Here is a 20,218-nt window from a genome sequence, read left to right as displayed (position 1 = left end):
TCAAAGAGAGAATAACATAATCAGTTAGGTATAGAAATCTAACTTACCCTATAGGAAGTAGGAGGGGAAAGGGGAAAGAAAAAGGAAGCGGTTGACAGAAGGGAGAGCAGACTAAGGGAGGCTGTGGTCTAATCAAAACTTTAGTGAGGAGGGAAAGGGAGAAAGGAGAAAGAAAAGCATAAATGGGGGGCGGGGAATAGGATGGAGAGAAAGACACAGATAATAATCATAACTGTGAATATGAATGGGAAGAACTCTCCCAAAAAACAGAAGTGGATAGCAGAATGGGTTAAGAACCATAATACTATAATATGCTGTTTACAAGAAACACATTTGAAGCAGAGGGATACACAAAAAGTAAAGGTAAAAGGCTGAAGCAGACTATATTAAGCTTTAGCTGAAGTAAAAAAAAGCAGAAGTAGCAATCCTGACATTAAATTGAAAAGCTTTTGCACAAACAAAGCCAATACAACCAAGATTAGAAGAGAAGCAGAAAGCTGGGGAACAATTTTTACTCATTTCTAGAATACATAGAGAAGTGAGTCAAATTTATAGGAACAGAAGTCATTCTCCAATTGATAATTGTTCAAAGGATATGAACAGGCAGTTTTCAGAGGAAGAAATTAAAGCTATCTATAATCATATGAAAAAATGGTCTAAATCACTATGGATTAGAGAAATGCAAACAAAAAAGATGCTGAGGTACAACATCACACCTATCAGATTGGCTGACATGACAAAACAGGAAAATCATAAATGTTGGAGAAGATGTGGGAAAATTGGAACACTCATGTTGGTGGAGTTATGAACTGAGCCAGCCATTCTGGAGAGCAATTTGGAACTATGCCCAAAGGGCTATAAAATTGTGCATGCCCTTTGACTCAGCAATACCACTTCTAGGGCTGTATCCCAAAGAGATCATACAAGCCGCTTTTTTTGTGGTGACAAAGAATTGGAATTTGAGGGAATGTCTATCAACTCGGGAATGGCTGAACAAGTTGTAGTATATGAATGTAATGGAATACTATTGTGCTATAATAAATGATGAGCAGGCAGACTTCAAAAAACCTGGAAAGACTTATATGACCTGATGCTGAGTAAAATGAGCAGAACCAGGAGAATGCTATACACAGTAACAACTACACTGTGCACTGACTGACCTTGATGGACTTAGCTCTTCTCAGCAATTCAAGGATCTAAGACTACTCCAAAAGACTCACAACGGAAAATGCTATCCACATCCAGAGAAAGAACTGGGGTGTCTGAATGCAGATGGAAGCATACTACCTGCTCTCCTTTTCTTTTGTTGTTTTGTTTTGTTTCTTCTTTCTCATGGTTCCTGCCATTAGTTCTAATTCTTCTTTACATCAAGACTAATGTAAAAATGTTTAATATGAATATATAAGTAGAGCCTATGATAGACTGCATGCCATACTGGGGAGGCGAAAGGAGAGCGCTGGGAGGAAAATTCAAAACTCAAAATCTTACGGAAGTGAATGCTGAAAACTAAAAATAAATAAATAATGTAGTTAAAAAAAACCACATAGACGAAAACTCAGGTAAGTTGTAGATGTAGCCACTCACTAGGAAGGATTGTCACAAATGGCTGCAGCATTACTCATTGTTCAAAGCCATCTGCAGGGACTCAGGAGTATCATTTGCTCTGATCACACCTCCGTAGAGATCGACTTGCCAACTGATGCAACCAAAAGTTCTGGTTGAAATGGCTTGGGAACATTTAGTTCTGCCATACATTGTGCAGATAAGGCCTCTGTAGCAACAAGGAAAAGCTGTTGGAAGTTGTGAAATTGGATTGTAAAATCAAATAAAAAACTGAAACAAAGATTAATATAATAAAAAATGTACCTATAACTATATGTCGTTGCCTGTTTTAAAACAATTATAAATAGCAACAAGAAAAATTCCCATTTTAAAGCACTGTAAGGTTTACAACGCTCTTTCCTCATATCCATCTTGTGAGTTAGATCAGGGTGTCCAAAATACGGCCCGTGGGCCACATACAACCCACAGTGCGATTTTATGCGGCCCACCTGTGGGTTTTAATTTTCATAAGTGAAAAAATAAAATAATAATCTTCATGGAATGCGTATTAGATTTTTTAATTCCCTCACAAATAATCTCATTGATGTTAATTTTCTTTGGTGTTTTTAAGCAGTATTATGGATGGAACATATCGCATGGAATTTTCAATCGATCTGTGGGATGCGTTCCGTCTGTACAATGCAGACTAGTCAGTATGCACCTACCTTTATACTGTGGTGTTGTCGCTTTGTCGTTTTGTGTTTGCTTTCGCGCTTTGTGTCTTTGCCTGTGGTGTTGATGATGCGGGTTCCCCCTATTTCTATTAGTGTACTGTATTTTTTATTCTGGGTTTGGCCCTTGAATAATTATTTTATTTTAATGCGACCCTAAGATAACCTAAGGTTGGAGAGGCCTGAGTTAGATATTATAATCTACATTTTATACATGAGGTTAACTGAAGTGTGGAGAAGTAAAGGGACTAATTTATATAGGGTCACATAGCTAATAAGGGTCAAAACTGAGACTTGAATGCAAGTCCAATGTTCTTTCCATTACATCATGATACAGAGAAATGTTCAGAAGCATGGTACCATGTTAGCAACAGGGCAAACAATAGTCCCTTTTATGAAAAGATGACCCTACACGACAAGACTTAGGTGGTTACACAAGTTCTATACAAAAGCACTGTACAGCTCTATAAAACTCCAGAAGAAACTTTTATTTTGATTTGATCTGGTTTTATTATCTGAGTCATAATACAAGTTTCACCCACATACCTAACTTTAATATATCTATCAATGTTCATTGTGTGCTCAATACTGTACTAAATATTATCAGGAAATCAGACATAAGACCTAGAATTGGATTTGATGTAGCTTACAATCAAGTTACAATCAATCTTAAAACACAAAAAACAACAATGAAAAATAAAAAAGCACATAATTAAGCTCTAAATTATTTGCTAAAATCTGAGGCACAATATCATACAAGTTGAGAAAAGAGGAAGATCAGTGAAATACAGAAGAGTTTACAAAGGTCCAATGGAAAAGATGAGACTTGAGCTGGACTTTGAAGAATAGGCAGGAGTAGGAGGCACCTAAGCAAAGGGAACATGAGGAAAGAACTAGAGAATTAGTCAATTGAGCAGCTTAGATTTTTAAAAAAAGTAATTCATAAAAGAAAGAAGCAAGATCAAGTAACAGACGATGAATATGCTGACAGATGAATATAACTGTACTGTAAAAACATGTCAAAGAGGCAGAGCCAAGATGGTAGCACAGCAGGAAGAATATAGTGAACTCCTACTCCCACTTCTAGAAGTCCTCCTAACAGGAAAAAAAATCATACTGAGTCCTGGTGGAGAAATCCAAGTAGGAAAAACCACAGTGAGTCATTTTTCTTGCAGCCCAGGTTGGCACAGGGTGACAAACAGAGAGGTCTGCAGATAGCGGAGATGAGGTCAGACCAGGAGTAGCTGCATGAAGCACTCCAGCACAAGCAAAGGCTATTCACTAGAGCAAGAGGAGGTCCCAAACCTATAACAGGGTATTAATGACCTCTCACAGGTAACAGGTTCAAACAGGTGCCAACAGGCAGCTGTCACTAACTACCCAGGTTCCAGGTCACAGATCAGAGCACCCTACCATGCAAAGGGTACTGCGTCCAGGTTTCACAGGTCACTATTTCCTGTGCAATGAGTAAGGAGTAAGGTCAGAAGCAAGCAGTAACTATGTGATATGGACCCCAGGAGCAGAGTAAGTTCTCTGTTCCAACTTCTAGTCGAATCTGAAGCCCAAAGGAAAATAACCAGAGCAGGCTGACATTTTCTGAGTCCTGCAGCAATCTACTCAGACCCAAACCCAGGTCAAGAACTTGCAGAACTCAGACCAGGAGTGCAGCATCAGACTCTGCCCTGGATCAGAACACTCCGAAAGTACTGAATCAAGTCTACCATCCCTAGTCTGAGATATTCCTGAGATACTGGAATAAAATAACACTCAGCATCCCAAGAAAGCATCAGCAAGACCAGACTTTCCCTCCAGAAGTGCACAGAGCCTGGCCATAACAAAAAGTCCAAAGTAAGAAAGCAGTTTAAAGAAGGAGAAAACAAAAAAAGAATCTCACCTTAAAATGCTACTATGGAGACAAAGACGACTCCAAAACAACTACAAACAGAGCCTAAAGAAAAACACCACTTAGGCACAAGTCCAAATAGAATTTCTGGAAGAGATGAAGCAAGAGATAAAAAATAAACTTTATTTTTTTATAAATGAAATGTGAGTACTTAAGAAAAAAGTTGTTTTTAAAAAATGAGAGCTATGGAAGAAAGAACTGGAAAAAGACATTGCACCTTGGTACAAGAGGTATAAAACCACGCCTAAACGACAAAAGAACACCCTGAAAATTCAAATGGACCAAAATACAGCCAATGACTCCATGAGACAAGGAACATGAAGACAAAACCAAAAACTGAAAAAGTAAAAAAAAAATGTAATGTATCATAGCAAAGCCAAATGACCTAAGAAATAGATCAAGGAGAAAAAATGTAAGGATCATACTATCTGAATGCCATAACCATAAAAACAGCTTAGATACTCTATTTTGAGAAATCTTAAAAGAAAACTGCCCAGATCTCTTAGAATCAGAGGACAAAGTGGAAATGGAAAGAATCCACCAATCATCAACTAAAAGTAACCCTCAAATAAAAATTACAAAAACTATAAAACATTACAAGCAAAATCTAGAGATTCCAGGTCAAAGGAAAAATACTGAAATCTATCAGAATTCAAGCGCCAACCTGCCACAGTCAGGATCACAAATAATCTAGGAGCCACAACTATGAAGAAGTGGAATATAATATTCCAGAAGGCAATGGATATAAGCTTACAGCCAAGAATAACATACTCCAAAAAAGTGAATATAATACTACAAGGGAAAAAATAGATTTTTAATGAAATAGCGAACTTCAAAGAATTCTGGATGAAAAAATCTGAGCTTCATAGAAAGTCTGAAGTTCAAACAATAGTTAAGAGAAACATAAAAAGGTAAAGATGAACAATCATCATGAACTAAGCAAGGTTAAAATGTTTAGATTCTTAAATGGGGAGATGCTACATAGGGTACCCTCTTTGAGCCCTTTCATCATTTTAAAGGGAGTTTATAATTTATAGAGGAAAGGCCTGGCAATGTTTCCATTATGTTTTGATGATCTTAAAAGAAAAATGTAAAAAGAAAAGGAATACACTGGGAGGAGTGAAGGGATGTTGGGGGAAATCATTTCCCATAATCGGCATGTAGAAGTAGAAGTCTATACAAACAAGGGGGTCGGAAGGGCTTACACTTAAACCTCACTCTCATCCAATATGATCAAAGGAGGGAAGAATATACTCACACATACACAAACACACAGGTGAGTACAGAAATTTATTCTATTCAACAAGGAAATAGAAAAGATATTTGAATTAGAGAGGGAGTATATTAATGGAGGGATTAGTCCTCAGCAAAACATACTCTAAGGATGTATACAAATATCCTTACCTCTTTTTGAAGTGGAAAAGAATGGGAATGTGAGAGTGGGTGTCTATCAACTGGGGAATGACTAAAAAAGTCATGGTATATAAATGTGATAGAATACTACTGTGCTATAAGAAATGATGGAGGATATGATTTCAAAGAAACCTGGGAAGATTTACATGAACTGATTGATGTAGAGTGGAGCGAAAAGAACAATTTGTACAATGATAATATTGTAAGGACAAAAACCTCTGAAGAACTAAAACTTTGATTAATATAATTATCAACCACAATTTCTGAGGACTAATGATGAAACATTTCATCCACTTCATGATTTAGAGGTGACTTAAGAATAAAGAATGACGTGGGTGTTTGTGTTTTCCAATTGGTCACGGCCAATGCAGAAATTTCTTTTGCTTGACTATACATCTTTGTAACCCAGAGTAGATAGATAGTCAAACAAGAGAATAAAAGTGTTAGGATTTATCAAGTTCTGAATGAGTTCAGGCTGGCAAAGGAGACACCAGAAAAACTGACACCAGAGAAAAGACAGAATTACTTAATTCTGATGTTGTTACACTGCTAATGAGCATAAAAATGACAATCAGGGAATTTATAAACAAAAATATGTAAGGAGAGAGCACAAAAGAACTTGGCTGCCCTTGATGAATTCAAGTCACTTCACCAAAAAGAACTGGCAGATGTTACCACAAAGTCACTGTCATTGCAAGACTGCAAGTTATTGGCCTGTGGGTTTGATTTTGATTACTAAGAAAATCCTTTTTTAAAAAATTTAGTTTCTATTTATAGTTTACAATACTTAGTTCCACAAGTCTTTGAGTTCCAAATTTTCTCCCTCCCCCTCTACCCCAGACGGCATGTAATCCGATATAGGTTCTACATATGCCGTCACATTAAACTTATTTACATAATAGTCAAGCTGTAAAGAAGAATTATAACCAATGCAATCAATCATGAGAAAGAAGAAATAAATCCAAAAGAGAAGGAAAAAAAAGAGCAAATAGTTTGCCTCAATCTGCATTCAGACTCCATAATTCTTTCTCTGGATGTGGATAGCTTTTTCCATCATGAGTTTTTTGGTGCTGTCTTTGAACCTTGTATTGCTGAGAAGAGCCAAGTCTATCAAAGTTAGTCATTAGAGATACCATGTGTCTGTAACTGTGTATAATGTTCTCTTGGTTCTGCTCCCCTCACTCAGCATCAGATCACATGAGTCTTTCTAGGTAATTATGAAGTCTGTCTGCTCCTCATTTCTTATAGCACAATAGTATTCCATTCCATTCATATACCACAACTTGTTTGATCATTCCCCAATTGATGGGCATCCCCTTGATTTCCAATTCTTGCCACCACAAAAAGAGCTGCAATAAATATTTTTGTACATGTGGGTCCTTTCCCCAATTGTGTGGTCTCTTTGACATACAGCCCTACAAGTGGTATTGCTGGTTCAAAGGGTATGCACATTTTTATAGCCCTTTGGGCATACTTCCAAATTGCTCTCCAAAATGGCTGGATCAGTCCACAACTCCACCAACAACGTAACAGTGTTCCAATTTTCCCACATCCTCTCCAGGATTTATGATTTTCCTGTTTTGTCACATTAGCCAAGCTGACAGGGAAGATGTGGTACCTTAGAGTTGTTTTGATTTATATTTCTCTAATCAACAGTGATTTAGGGCATTTTTTTCATATGACTATAGATATCTTTAATTTCTTCCTCTGAAAACTGCCTGTTCATATACTTTGGCCATTCATCAATTGCAGATTCACTTGTATTCCTATAATTTTGACTAGGTTCCTTGTATGTTTTAGAGATGAGGCCTTTATCAGACAATGGTTGTAAAAACTGTTTCCCAGCTTTCTGCTTCCCTTCTAATCTTGGTTGCATTGGCTTTGTTTATACAAAAACTCTTCAATTTAACATAATCAAAATTATCCATTTTGCATTTCCTAACACTCTCTGTCTCTTGTTTGGTCATAAATTCTTCCTTTCTTCATAAATCTGACGGGTAAACTATTCCTTGCTTTCCCAAACTGCTTATAGTATCAGCATTTATACCTAAATTGTGAACCCATTTTGACTCTATTTTGGTATATGGTGTAAGATATTGATCTATGCCTGGTTTCTGCCATACCATTTTCCAGTTTTCCCAGCAGTTTTTGTGAAATAGTGACTTCTTAACCCAGAAACTGGACTCTTTGGGGTTATCAAAGAGTAGATGGCTATAGTCATTGACTTCTATACCTAACCTATTCCACTGATCCACCACTCTGTTTCTTAGCCAGTACAAAGCAGTTTTGTTGATTGTTGCTTTATAATACAGTTTAATATCTGATATGGCTAGGGACCTTCCCTAGCATTTCTTTTCATTAATTCCCTTGATATTCTGGACCTTTTGTTCTTCCAGATGCATTTTCTTACTATTTTGTCCAGTTCTGTAAAATAATTTTTGGTAGTCTGATTGGTATGGCACTGAATAAGTACATTAATTTAGGCAAAATTGGAATTTTGATTATATTAGCTCAGTCTAACCACGAGCAACTGATGTCTTTTCCATTTACTTAGATACGACTTTATTTGTGTGAAAAGTGTTTTGTAATTGTGTTCATAGAGTTCCTGGGTTTATCTTGGCAGGCAGACTCCCAAATATTTTATAGTGTCTACAGTAACATCAAATGGAATTTCTCTTGCTATTGGGTTTCGTTAGTAATATACAGGAATGCCAAGGATTTATGTGAGTTTATTTTACATCCTGCAACTTTGTAAAGTTGTTTATTATTTTAAGAAGTTTTTACTTGATTCTCTAGGATTCTATAAGTAAATCATCATATCATCTGCAAAGAGTGATAACTTAGTTTCTTCTACGCCTATTCTAATTCCTTCAATTTCTTTTTCTTCTCTTCTTGCTTCAGCTAACATTTCTAGTACCAAACTGAATAACAGTGGTGATAATGGACATCCTTGTCATCCCCACCCCCCCCAATCTTATTGAGAATGCATCTAGCTTATGCCCATTACAGATAATGCCTGCTGATGGTTTTAGGTAGATGCTACTTATGATTTTATTTTTTTAATTTATATTTTATTATTTATTTAATATTTTTAGTTTTCAGCATTGATTTACACAAGATTTTGAATTACAAATTTTCTCCCCATTTCTACCCTACCCCCACTCCAAGACAGCATATATTCTGATTGCCCTGTTCCCCAGTCAGCCCTCCCTTCTGTCACCCCACTCCCCCCCCATCCGCTTTCCCCTTACTTTCGTGTAGGGCAAGATAGATTTCTATGTCTCATTGCCTGTGTATCTTATTTCCCAGCTGCATGCAAAAACAACTTTATTTTTTGAACATCTGCTTTTAAAACTTTGAGTTTCAACTTCTCTCCCCTCTTCCCTCCCCACCCACCTTCTCTAAGACGGCAAACAATTCAACATAGGTCATACATGTATCATTATGCAAAACCTTTCCACAATACTCATGTTGTGAAAGAGTAACTATATTTTGCTCCCTCCTATGCTGTCCCCCTTTATTCATTTTTCTCCCTTGACCCTGTCCCTTTTTGAAAGTGTTTGTTTTTGATTACCTCCGCCCCCTATCTGCCCTCCCTTCTATTCCCCCCCCCCTTTTATCCGCTTCCTCCTCCTTTCCTGTGGGGTAAGAAACCCAATTGAGTGTGTATGGTATTCCCTCCTCAAGTCAAATCCAATGAGAGCAAGATTCACTCATTCCCCCTCACCTGCCCCCTCTTCCCTTCCAACAGAACTGCTTTTTCTTGCCACGTTTTCGTGAGATAATTTACTCCATTCCATCTCTCCCTTTCTCCCTCTCTCAATATATTCCTCTCTCATCCCTTAACTTGATTTTTTTACATGTCATCCCTTCATATTCAACTCACCCTGTGCCCTCTGTCTCTGTCTCTCTGTCTGTCTGTGTCTCTCTCGCTCTATGTGTGTGTGTGTGTGTGTGTGTATACACACACACACACACACAAATATACATGTGTGTGTATGTATATTCCCTTCAGCTACCCTAATACTGAGGTCTCATGAACTTCACACATCATCTTTCCATGTAGGAATGCAAACAAAACAGTTCAACTTTAGTAAGTCCCTTATGATTGCTCTTTCTTGTTTACCTTTTCATGCTTCTCTTGATTCTTGTGTTTGAAAGTCAAATTTTCTATTCAGCTCTGGTCTTTTCACTGAGAAAGCTTGAAAGTCCTCTTTTTTATTGAAAGTCCATATTTTCCCTTGGAGCATGATACTCAGTTTTGCTGGGAAGGTGATTCTTGGTTTTAATCCTAGCTCCTTTGACCTCCGGAATATTATATTCCAAGCCCTTCAGTCCCTTAATGTAGAAGCTGCTAGATATTGTGTTATCCTGACTGTGTTTCCACAATACTCAAATTGTTTCTTTCTGGCTGCTTGTAGTATTTTCTCCTTGATCTGGGAACTCTGGAATTTGGCAACAATATTCCTAGGAGTTTTCTTTTGGGGATTTTTTCAGGAGATGATCAGTGGATTCTTTCAATTTCTATTTTACCCTCTGGCTCCAGAATTATCAGGGCAGTTCTCCTTGAAAGATGATATCTAGGCTCTTTTTTTGATCATGGCTTTCAGGTAGTCCAATAATTTTTAAATTCTCTCTCCTGGATCTATTTTCCAGGACAGTCATTTTTCAAATGAGATTATTTCACATCATCTTCCATTTTTTTCATTCCTTTGGTTCTTTTTTATAATATCTTGATTTCTCATAAAGTCATTAGCTTCTACTTACTCCAATATAATTTTTAAGATAACATTTTCTTCAGTGGTCTTTTGGACCTTCTTTTCCATTTGGGTAAATCTGCCTTTCAAGGCATTCTTCTCCTCACTGGCTTTTTGGAACTCTTTTGACATTTGAGTTAGTCTATTTTTTAAGGAGTTATTTTATTCAGTATTTTTTTGGGTCTCCTTTAGCAAGTCATTGACTTGTTTTTCATGGTTTTCTTGCATCACTCTCATTTCTCTTCCCAATTTTTCCTCTACTTCTCTTACTTGTTTTTTCAAATCTTTTTTGAGCTCTTCAATGGCCTGAGACCAATTCATGTTTTTCTTGGAGGCTTTTAATGTAGGCTCTTGGACTTTGTTGACTTCTTCTGGCTGTATGTTTTGGTCTTCTTTGTCACCAAAAAAAGATTCCAAAGTCTGAGTCTGAATCTGAGTCTGTTTTCACTGCCTGTTCATGTTCCCAGCCAACTAGTTGACCCTGGAGCTTTTTGTTGGGGTATGACTGCTTATAGATTAGAGAGTACTTTGTCCCAAGTTTGCGGGGCTGTGCTGCTATTTTCAGAGCTACTTCTATACAGCAAGGTCTGCCACACCAGCGCTCCTCCTCCTCTAAGAACAGCCAACATAGATTGCGGCGCAGATCCAGGCTTTGCACTCCAGCTCTAATCCACCACTTAATTTCTCCCACCAGGTGGGCCTGGGGCCAGAGGCAACTGCAGCTGTAGCTCTGGAGGCAGCCTCAGAACTGCACCACCTCTGCAGTGCCTGACCGCAAACTCCTTTCACTCTTTCCCAGCCACTTTTCCCACTAACCTGCTCTGTTGTCTTTGGCGTTTGTAGGTTGAGAGGTATGGTAACTGCCACAGCTCACTGATTCAGGGCACTATGGTCTGTTCTGCCCGGCTCCCAGTCTGGTTGGTCCTGGCGCAGCCCATTCTGGGCTCTGCTCTGCTCCCAGCTCCGTGCAATAGACCCTTCCCAGCGACCATCCAGGCTGTCCTGGGCTGGAGCCCTGCTTCCCTCTGTTTTTTTTGTGGGCTCTGCAGCTCTAGAATTTGTTCAGAGCCATTTTTATAGGTGTTTGGAGGGACCTGGGGGAGAGCTTAAGCAAGTCCCTGTTTTCCAGCTGCCATCGTGGTTCCACCCTGCTACTTATGATTTTAAGGAAGACTCAGTTTATTCCTGTGCTTTCTAGTGTTTTTAATATCAATGGGTGTTGTATTTTGTCAAAAGCTTTTTCTGCATCTATTGAGATAATCATATAGTTTCTGCTACTTTTGTTTGTTGATATGATCAATTATGCTGATAGTTTTCCTAATACTGAACCAGCCTTGCAAACCTGGAATAAATCCTACCTGGTCATAGTGTAGTATTCTCATGATAAGTTGCTATAATCTTTTTGCTAATATTTTATTTAAAATTTTTGCATCAGTATTCATTAGGGAAATTGGTCTATAATTTTCTTTCTCTGTTTTGAGTCTTCATGGCTTATATATTTGTACTATATTTGTGTCATAAAAAGAATTTGGTAGGACTCCTTAACCTATTTTCCCAAATAGTCTATAAAGTATGACAATTAATGGTTCTTTAAATGTTTGATAGAATTCACTTGTAAATCCATCTAGCTGTGGAGATTTTTTCCTAGGGAGTTCATTAATGGCTTGCTCAATTTCTTTTCTGAGATGGGGTTATTTAGGTATTTTACATCCTCTTCTGTTAATCCGGGCAATTTATATTTTTATAATTATTCATCCATTTCCCTCAGGTTGTCACATTTATGGGCATACAACTGGGCAAAATAATTCCTAATTATTGTTTTAATTTCTTCTTCACTGGAGGTGAAGTCACCGATTTCATTTTTGATACTGGTAATTTTGTTTTCTTTCTTTTTTTAATCAAATTGGCCAAAGGTTTATCAATTTTATTTTTTTTCATAAAACTAGCTCTTAATTTTATTTATCAGTTCAATAATTTTCTTGATCTTAAGAAAATTCTTGAAATGACCACTGAAGAGGTTATTTGGTGAATGTCTAGAAAGAGAAGCAAGGATTACAAAAAGCCTGCATGGCTTCATCATGTCATGCCACAGTAACTTCATTTTCCTTTTTGACAGGCTTACTAAGCCAGTAGGTGAGAAGAATACTTTGAATACAGTTTGCCTAGATTTTAGCAAAGATTTTAGTAAAATATTTCATAGTATTTTTATGAAAAGATGGAGATATATGGGTTAAAGAATAATATAATCAGATGGATTTAGATCTAGCTGGATGGCTAGACTCAAAGAGTACTTTTTAAAAGTTCAGTGTCAACATGGCCACCTTCAGAGGAGTAAACCAGGGATCTGTGCTTAGATCTGTGCTCTTTTACATTTTTATTAGTGAGTTTGGTAAAGGCACAGGTGGCATGCGCATCAAATTTGCAGATGAGACAAAGCTTATAAGAATATGGTCAATAGCCTGGATGACAAAGTTAGCATTCAAAAACATCTTGCCAAGCTATAGAGTATTGAACTGAATCTAAAAAGATGAAATTTAATAGGGATAGGTGTCTTGCACTTGAATAAAAAAAAATAAACTCTGCAAAGTAAGATGGGGTAGGTATAAATAGATAGCAACTGTTCTGAAAAGAATCTAGGGACTTTAGGAAACTGTAAGCCTAGCAGTGATGCAATAGCCAAAAAAGCTAATTCCATCTTGGTCTCAATTAGAAGAAATCTAATTTCCAGGAACAGGAAGGTGATCCCATTGTACTTTACACTTGTCAGACCACACCTGGAGTATGGTGTTCAGTTCTGGGCACCATAACTTTAAGCAGGACATTGCTGAGCTGGAGGCAGTGTCCAGAAGAGGGCAGCTAGGATGGTAAAGGGCCTTGAATCCATCCCATATGGGGAGAGTATGAAGGAACTTAGCATATATAACCTGGAAAAAAGAAGGCTGTGGAAAGGGAGGAAAGAAGGGCACAGGATAGATATTTCATGTATTTGAAGAACTCTATATGGAGGCAAGATTGTAGTTGTTGTGCCCCAGAGGGCAAATCAGCAGCAATGGCCAAATTTACAAAAAGGCCAATTTAGACTTGTTTCTTCAGGTTTGTTGATAGATAACAGATTATTTCTTCATTGGCAGGAAACAACAAAAATGACCAGATCACTACAAAAGACAAAACAGCTTTCACAAAACAGCATGCTAAGACTCATATAGAAGACTCATTCATACCACCAATATAAGTTTGTGGTATGAAAGACAACAGCATAGAAGGACTGGGGCCCAGATATGTGAAGCAAGGAAATTTGGAAACTACATATATAGATATATATGTATGTATGTGTATGTATATGTATATAGTATGTGTATATATACATACATACATATATATGTACACACATATAAAATATCTTTAAGAAAGTATTGTGTAATAAATTTAGGGATACACACACATACACACACAAACCCACACACCTCCATATATACTGAGAAGCAATAAAGAATTTGCTTCATGACAAAGAAGTCCTGGTTTTATGTCTCTCCTCTGACACATACTAGCTATGTGACTATGGGCAAGTTAACTTAACTTCTCAATGCTCTGGGCAACTCTAAAACTATAAATTGCAGAGAAGGTACCAATTTGAATTGGCAAAGGGAGTTTCGGCATCTGGGAGCACTCCACAGCAATGAAATCACAAGTCAAGTCCTATTCTTATACATACCTTACTATTACAAAAAAAATGCAGAACTCATTTTGCATTTTAAAAGCAATTTTGTGGGTCAAGCAATGTAAAAATTACAACACATGAAGATGAAGGAAATTGGTATTGATTAATTAAAAAATGTGCCGTAGCCAACCTAGTATGCATATAATTTTTGCTTAAAAAATGTTGTAGACTGACTGGGGGAAATATCAGGGCAAGCAGAAATATGTATGGGCTATCAGTCTCTTCAGCCAACTATGAGACCTTGTGAAAGTGATACTCCACTCCCCTCTCCCCAACCCTGCCTCCACCTCTTTGATTATGCCGTTCCAAATGCTTAGAATATCTTCCATTCATGCCATCTCAACTTACTAAATTCTTACCCGTTTCTCAAAACTCAACACAAATGCCACCTCCTTCATAATCCTGCCCTAATCATAGATGGGAATTATATCTCCTTTCTCAAAATTATTATTCCTTTCTTAAATCTTATTATCACTTTATTTGTCTCTTTGTTGTGTACTTATGTTCAATTTTGTATGTCATTTATGTATGGATGTCATCATCCCCCAATTAGAATATAAAGTCCATGAAGTCAGTATATTTGTATATTCTCCTAATACTCTTCTAATGCCTAACACAATCAATTTTGTAAGCATTTAATAAATATTTGCTTAATTAAGAGAAAGATACACTTATTAGAGCTATTAAGTAATATAGCTGACTGTTAACAAAATGACCATAACTTAGAGATTCTCTTCAAAGTTGTCGCCCCAGGAGGCTATATGCTTACTCAAACATATTGTCATTGCCCAAAACATCTTTGGAATTCCTCTTTTGGAAGAGCCTTCAAAGACTACACAAGATGTTCTTTGGAATACTCAATAAGAGCAAACAAAGCTTTGAGGCTGGATTTGATTTTTAGTAAGAATCAAAAGTCCCTTAGAAACAAATCTGATGAATCATATGGGTGTTCAACCTGGGTTTTACTATTCTCGTTATAATAAACTGTGACTTTAAGGTCATAAGACTTTTTCACGTGTTTCTCATTAACTGGCTTTGAAGGCAATTTCAAGAGTAGTCTTTGTTTAAAAAAACAAAAATGCATTGTTACTTATAATCATACTTCATATACTTTTGAGTTTCAGAGCACCTTTCTTTTTCTAAGTCAAAAATGTTTTCCAAAATAATTCAGTTAATTCTCAAAAAAAAAAAGTATGGAAAGGGCAAATGTTACCCTCATTTAAAAAAATGGCCTAAATCGAAGTGCAGAGGGTAAATTGTTTCTATTACCCAAAAGAAGCAGAGTTCTGATATCCTGCCACTCCCCATTTAAAATTCTATGATGAGTTTTATACCTTCAGTACTCAAGCTTTATACTCCTTGCAAAATGGCATTATAAGGGTACAAGGTACAATTTTGTTATTTATGGAAGAGGGCCATAAAATATTATTGTATACTTAATATACTATGGAGGACTATTTAAATTGCTACAAATTCAAATATAGTCCTATATAGGGCTGCTGCTTCTTCACACATGCAATGACACTTAATTCGGGAGATTCTTTTTTCTCAAATACATCCACCTGCACAAGTCCTATTTAGGTCCCACTTTCACAAGAGATGTCATTTTGACAGTAAATACCCTCTCGTTTTATTAGGAAAATTTCCATTTGAGGAATAAAGTATTCATATGAAATGTAGATGCAGAAAGTGAGATTGAGAACTTTTTGGAAAAATTACATAAGTCAAACCTATGAAGTTTCAGAAATCTAATGCATTTAAGGGAGTAGAGAGCAGAAAACAATAATATAAAAGTTAATCTGCATATAATTCCAAGATAGTTCTTGTGGAAAAGAAATGAAATTTAAATGTCTAATTGTGATTCACTGATTCAATCAAAAGAGGATTTTATGTACAGTACCAAAGGAAGCTAAGGTATTACCCCTTTTTCTTTCCAGCTATTTATCAACAAAGTAGTTTTGACTATATCTACTGGCTGTTTGACAGATTCAGAGTAAGTAGTTGGGAAACTGCACAGGACACAACATGTAGGATGATATGAGAGTCATGTTTTAACCTAACCTTTAAAAAGATAACTTAATATTTTATATGTGCACATATATACATACATATATATTTTAAAGCCAGAAATTTCAATCAGCATAATATAGGGGTTTCCTTTGTTTAAAATCAAATTAAAATCTCTAGTGAACAGCACCACCAAGATGGGAGTCAGTTTTTAAATGTTGCCTTGGACACGTAAATGCTTTATCCTACCTATGCTGTTCCCTGTTTTATTCACTGAGTAAGAGGACGATCTTGTTGAAAGAAAAAAAAGGGTGAAATGTATCCTTTGTCTGGATAGTTTTCATGGAGAAAGCAATCATCTTTAATAGAGAACATTCAGAAGATTAATCAAGAACACATAGCTCTTCTGTCTGGTAAAAGTACAACTGAGGTGACTTCAACTTCAAAAGTACTGTGCCATCTCAGAATGCTTGTCACTTTCAGAGACAAAATCCTGAGGGCCTGTCATTCTCTCCATTAAGAACCTGGATAACTTCAACTGAGCTCAAAAAAGATGAAATATGTAGGCAATGTAAAGGAAATAGATAATAAAGACCGAAAAAAATGACAGAAATTAACCATAATTTCAATATTCTGTGCTTTTTCAGAGGCATTAAGACCTACTAGGTTGAGCACAGGCCTGGGAGTGAGACAAGTTCTAATCACAGCTTCCAGAATGACTGGCGGCATAGCTTTGGTGCCTACACTCCCTGGTCTATAAAATGGGGTAATTTAATAGCAACCTGCCTACACAATGCTCCTTTGATGTGAACTAATTAATGATTTCACAGGGCAATACTTTTGAAAGACTAATGCTCTAGAAATATTATGTATGATCCTTCAATTTTAAAAAAAAAACCCTCCAAACCCATACACTTTGTAGCCCACCCCAATATAAAAAAAAAAAATGTTTTTTGTTTTTTTTCCTCATTCCCGCTCCTCCCCTCCAAATTAATTTCAGACCCTTATCACCTCTGCCTAGAAGGATGAGGATCTGTTTTGATGCCAAAGTCGGCAACAAAAACGATTAAAAAGGAGATGGTGAAACTGACCGGACAAGGGAAAGTGGATAAGTCCGTGCCCTGCAGGGGCCAGGACTGGGAATCAGAAGGAAGAGAAACGTGGCATTGGGCTACTGACCCGCCTACAGATTAAACGGGATCAAATCTTTAAGCCCCTCGGGGGGCTGGGGTGGGAGGGAGTGAAGATTCTGGGCTCGGTTTCTGCCTGGCCACCAGCTCTGCTAGCCCTCGGGGGGCCCCTAGGCCCCTGCCCGGGCAGGGCAGCTGGGTGGCCGGTGCCCAGGCTTCACCTTCGCCTCCCCAAGGGGCTCCCTCCCCAGGGGCCCCGGCTCGGGAAGCCGAGGCCCCACGTGCAAAAGTTATTCGGGGCGTCGGGGTCAACCGCCCAGAAGCGGGGCTCGGCCCCGGGCCCCGGAGCTCCCGCACCGCCCCCTCCTCCCGTAGCCCCGGCCCCGGGCCGTGGTGGCCACGGTCCGTTAGGAGCGGCGGCCCGGGGCGGTCCGGCCCAAGCCTTTCGCCCATCGCTCCATGGCTCGCCCTTACCTGACCCTTCGGGCCCCAGAGATGCTCGGGCGCTCTCGTGGACGCCCCCAGCCCCCGCCTCCGCTGGAGACTGGGCCGGGGGCCGAAGAGCCAGGGAGCGGGGTAAGGCGACGGCTCCGATACTACAGCGACTCCGGCCGTGGCGGTGCCGGTTCGGAGAGACGGGAAGCGACAGGAGTCAAACCCAGCTGAAAGCGCTCGGGCTGAGTCTCGGCAGCCTCGGATCTGGAGCTAGGGAGCGAGCGCAGCAGGCGTGCAACCCCTAGCTGTGAAGGCGCTGCCGGAGGCCGCTGCCGCCGCCACGCCCACTCCACCTCACCAGCCCAGCGCTACCAGGCCTGCAGCCCACGGGGGCGGCGCCGCAGGAGCTCGGCCAGGGGACCAGGCGAGGGGCACGTCCCAGGCAGACCCTGGGAAACTAGGGGTTTGTAGTCGTGGTCGGTGTTAGCGCTTCTCTGGCCCTGTGTAACTTCTCTGCCAACGCAGAATGCTCGATCCAGCCCTCGCACCAATCCATAACTAACTTGTTGGGTTTGTTAGTTTCTGAAAGATCGAAGGGGATAAACTCCGCGCGCAGAACAAATACCTAATGGTCTGTGCACTGGTATCCATTTAGCTTCCCACTTTTCTCTCTTGCTCAAAGTCCTATTTTTAACTAGTATCACTGTCACTCACTCCCAGCAGCTGAACAAGCCGGGTTAAGCTTTGTGCAATTGCCAATCTCCCGGCTACAACCAAGGACCTCTCCACACCACGGACCAGGCCCTACAAGTTCATTACCTTGGCTTTGCGATAGTCCCCTAAATGGTCTCCTTGCCTCTTAGGCCACTCGATCGTATAGCGATATTCTTAAAGTACAGGTCTAATATGCCATATCCCTACTCAGGAAACTCCAGTGGCTTCCTAATACCTCTAGGAACAAATATAAACTTCTAGCTGTCATTTTGTAGAATCATTTAAGAAAAAGCAGCACGCTCACACCCCCATCCCCTCCACCCTAGTTCTAGCCAGCCCCGCAGCCATTTTCTAGGAAAGCAACCCAGATGAGATATAACCTGGCAACTACCTCTTCAGGTGCTGATGACCTGGCTCCTTAGCTGATGCAGCTACACATACTGAAAGCCTAGAAAAAGAATAAACGCCTAAATCCTCAGCATCATCAACAGCACAGGAAATAAATACAGTTTTATTTATTTACTTTTTTACTTTATTAAAGAAACTATTAAAATCTGCTTTGCTGCTGCACCCTAAGAACCACTGCGCTTCCTCACTGGATTTGCACTTGAAGCATTCCATATGTATTGTGTTCCTCTTTTTACAATGTAAGCTCCTTGAAAGTAAGGACTGTCTTGCTTTTCTATTTGTATCCTGAGCCTTTACCACTGTACTATTTTGTATCCCGAGCCTTGCCTCACATAATAAATGCATTCTCATTGATTCATGAATAAAATACTCATTATCGAATATTCAGCATATAACTGGAAGGAATCTTAGGGATCTTTTAGCCCAATTAAGTGACTTTGACCAAGATCACCTAGATAATAAGTAACAAGGTCAGCTTTGGAACCCAGGTCGTCTGACTCCGAATTCAGTGCTCTTACTTACCATCCTACCAGTGTCTCTCCCTTTAAAGCCTTTTACAACTTCTCACCAAACTACCTTTTCATTTTTTTTACACATTATTGCCTCTCATGCATACAATTGTTCAGCCAAATTGGCCTTCTTACTGCTCTTCACACAGGATACTACATCTCCTGTCTTTGTGCCTTGGAATCAGCTGTCCCTCATGCCTGGAATGCCCTCTCTCCTCAACTCTGCTATTTAGAATCTCTAGTTTCCTTCCAGACTCAGCTTAAGCACCACTTACCAAAAACCAAACGAAACAAAAACAAACAAACAAACAAACAAAAAACCCAAACCGGAAACAACCTAAACACCTTTCTTGGTCTCTCCAGCTGCTACCGAGATTATTTTTGATCTATTTTGTAATCTGTATTTCCCCCAATAAATTGTAAGGTCCCTGAGAGCAGGAAGCATTTTGTTTTTTGTCTTTGTAGCCCAGCACAGGACCTGGCTCCATTAGATTATCAACTCCTCTAGTTTTCTTTATAATAAACACTCAATAAATTCATGTTGATTGATTAATTGCCTGCTTCCATCCCCTCCATAAATCTCTTCATGTCCTTTCTCCAAAGGATGCTTTAGTTCTTGTAGGGAAGGAAAATGCATGTGGAGCTAAGGAGTGAATATTTTGCTTTAGTAGCAATTCCCATATTTCAGTGAATAAGTAACGTGTTCAGGGCATTACTAGATCATAATTTCAGTGCTTAAAGTCTTTGTCTTCCTTGACCTCTTTCCAGCATCTGACAATGGGTACCACGGCATCCTACTGGACACTGTCTTCTCTCTTGGCTTTGTAGATGTTCCCTGTCCCATTCATTTTATTACCTTTACGACTGCTCCTTCTTTGTCTTCTCATCTAGATCCACATTCTCTTCCCAGTTTCTCAATCTAGTGGTTGAAAACTGGCCTGGTGTGGTAAA

At 38.9% G+C, this 20,218-nt stretch overlaps 1 protein-coding gene and 1 pseudogene across 3 annotated transcripts in view; one reads left to right on the top strand and one right to left on the bottom strand.

Moving 5' to 3' along the window:
- The window catches only part of RNF180 (ring finger protein 180), a 272,283-nt gene extending 254,299 nt beyond the window's left edge, over window positions 1-17,984 (bottom strand). Inside the window, exon 1 of one of the 3 annotated variants that reach the window (XM_036768877.1) lies at window positions 17,676-17,984. The gene's annotated coding sequence lies outside the window, so the exon portion shown is untranslated. The remainder of the gene's footprint in view (window positions 1-17,675) is intronic. The other 2 variants (XM_036768883.1, XM_036768869.1) reach the window with 2 other exon arrangements.
- LOC118839489 overlaps window positions 17,661-20,218 on the top strand; it is a 68,699-nt pseudogene continuing 66,141 nt past the window's right edge.

The sequence above is a fragment of the Trichosurus vulpecula genome, chromosome 1, assembly GCF_011100635.1.
Source record: "Trichosurus vulpecula isolate mTriVul1 chromosome 1, mTriVul1.pri, whole genome shotgun sequence".
Lineage (NCBI taxonomy): Eukaryota > Metazoa > Chordata > Mammalia > Diprotodontia > Phalangeridae > Trichosurus > Trichosurus vulpecula.
This window is presented reverse-complemented; position numbering and strand designations above follow the sequence as displayed.